This window comes from Prunus avium, unplaced genomic scaffold (genome assembly GCF_965620075.1).
Source record: "Prunus avium unplaced genomic scaffold, drPruAviu1.hap1.1 HAP1_SCAFFOLD_51, whole genome shotgun sequence".
Classification (NCBI taxonomy): domain Eukaryota; kingdom Viridiplantae; phylum Streptophyta; class Magnoliopsida; order Rosales; family Rosaceae; genus Prunus; species Prunus avium.
In genome coordinates, this window is record NW_028276907.1 from 77,501 (window position 1) to 80,000 (window position 2,500).

Genomic DNA, 2,500 nt, shown 5'->3' on the forward strand with positions numbered 1-2,500 from the left:
GCAGCGTGCGCACAGCATGCCGGCAGCGTGCGCGCACCATGCCGGCAGCCTGTCGACAGAATTTTTCGAAACTTGTCCTGCCATGCGCGCGCGCAGCTTGCGCGCAGCGTGCTGATTCTGTCGACAGTGAGGCTAGCGAAAGTTGTCCTGCCATGGCGTGCGCGCAGCCTGTGCGCGCAGCTTGCGCATCTGTCGACAGTGAGGCTAGCGAAACTTGTCCTGCCATGGCATGCGCGGCGCCTGCGCGCAGCCTGCGCACAACATGCGCGCAGGCTGTGCGCAGCGTGCGCGGAGCTTGCGTGCAGCTTGCGCATCTGTCGACAGTGAGGCTAGCGAAACTTGTCCTGCCATGGCATGCGCGCAGCGTGCGCGCAGTCTGTGCGCAGCATGCGCGCAGTCTGTGCGCAGCATGCGCGCAGCCTGTGCGCGCAGCTTGCGCATCTGTCGACAGTGAGGCTAGCGAAACTTGTCCTGCCATGGCATGCGCGCAGTCTGCGCGCAGTCTGCGCGCAGCATGCGCGCAGCCTGCGCGCAGCATGTGCGCAGCATGCCGGCAGCATGGTTCCAGGTTTTTTCAAATGTCGACAGAATTTTTCAAATCTTGTCAAACCCCGTTTTTATTGAAATTTCCTCGCACAATAAGCTCCCCATAAGTAGTCTATGATTTTTAGGACCTTCTCCAACTTACAAAACTAAAAAATTCCTCCCGGATTTGTTTTAATGATTTTTTCAATTTTACGACTTCTAAAAATAATAAAAAATACTTCCCGACTTCAAAAATTTATGAAACTTTTTCCCATCATAGATTGCATGTTTCTTAGTATCCCTGCAAAAAATCACGTCCAAATACCTTGTATTGAATTATTTAGAGCCCATTATGACTCCTCGCGCATAGGTGATGTCTCTTCCTGTCAAAGGGCTAAATGCATAAAATGCTATATAGGGGGGTGTGTGTTGCCTGCATATGCATGGCAGCCCATGCCTTCCTAGCTGCAGCCCCCTTCCCCCACGCCACACCCATGTCATGTTGCCTCGATATGTTGCCTCGGTATTATGGGTTTGGTGTCGGGGTCGGGGGGCTGCCACCCATGGCGGTGGTGGCCGGAATCCGGCCGCCGCCACCACGCCGCCGCCATGGGTGAGGGAGGAAAAAAAAGGCGTGGAAAGTTGCGAAATGGGGTTGTCTAGGCTTTTTTTTGGCATGGGAGAGCATGGAGTGCTAGGAACTCCTTCTCAAATGCACGGGCATGTCGACCACAACCTCATTTCTCAACAACAACCACCCGTGTGGGGTGGCGGTGGGTGGATAGTCGCGGATTGGGGCTTGCCAAGCCAATGTTTTCAAAAAATTTCATCAAAATTAAAAACAAATGTTTTGTTGCCTTCGGATTTGTGGGCGAGCGGCGAGTCGGAGTGGAGCCGGTAAAGTTTAACCTCGGTGTGCACGGTTGTTTTTAGAAACTCAATCCAATGCCGGGGACGTTGAAAGTGACGCTCTTATGAGTTGCAAACCCGCAAGATTTAAAGAACCTTTTCAAAACAATTTCAAACCAACAAGATTTAAAAACAGAAATTTTCATCAAAATGAAAAACAAATGTTTTGTTGCCTTCGGACTAGTGGGCGAGCGGCGAGTCGGAGTGGAGCCGGTAAAGTTTAACCTCGGTGTGCACGGTTGTTTTTAGAAACTCAATCCAATGCCGGGGACGTTGAAAGTGACGCTCTTATGAGTTGCAAACCCACTAGATTTAAAGAACCTTTTCAAAACAATTTCAAACCAACAAAATTAAAAACAAATGTTTCGTTGCAAACAAATTGTGGGCGAGCGGCGAGTCGGAGTGGAGCTGGTAAAGTTTAACCTCGGTGTGCACGGTTGTTTTTAGAAACTCAATCCAATACCGGGGACGTTGAAAGTGACCCTCTTATGAGTTGCAAACCCACAAGATTTTAAAAACTTTTTGAAAATGTTTCTTCTAAATGACACATTTTGATCCTTGGCAAGTGCTCAATCCGTAACTATCCAATCACCGCCACACCACACCGGTCGGGAGTGTGTGAATGGTGTGCTTCCCGGGGTTGGCATAGATAATCTTTCGCATCGACAATCTTTTGCATGCGAGGGAATGTCTATGCCAACCCCGGGAAGCACACCATTCACCCACTAGTTGTGGGCGACGATGGGTTGGCTTCAAATGAATTTTTGCTTGGGGTTGTCCTCGGTATGCTTTTGTGTTGGGAGTACGGCCACCAAACCTTCTCAATGCACGGGTATGTCGAGGATGGCTTTCGGCGGGGTTGATGAAGAAGCTACCCAATTCTCGGCCACACGAACACATGGTGACGATGCGTTGGCTTCAAGTGAGCTTTAGCTTGGGGTTGTCTTCGGTATGCTTTTGTGTTGGGAGTACGGCCACCAAACCTTCTCAATGCACGGGTATGTCGAGGATGGCTTTCGGCGGAGTTGATGAAGAAGCTAGCAAATTGTTGGCCACTCTCACACGT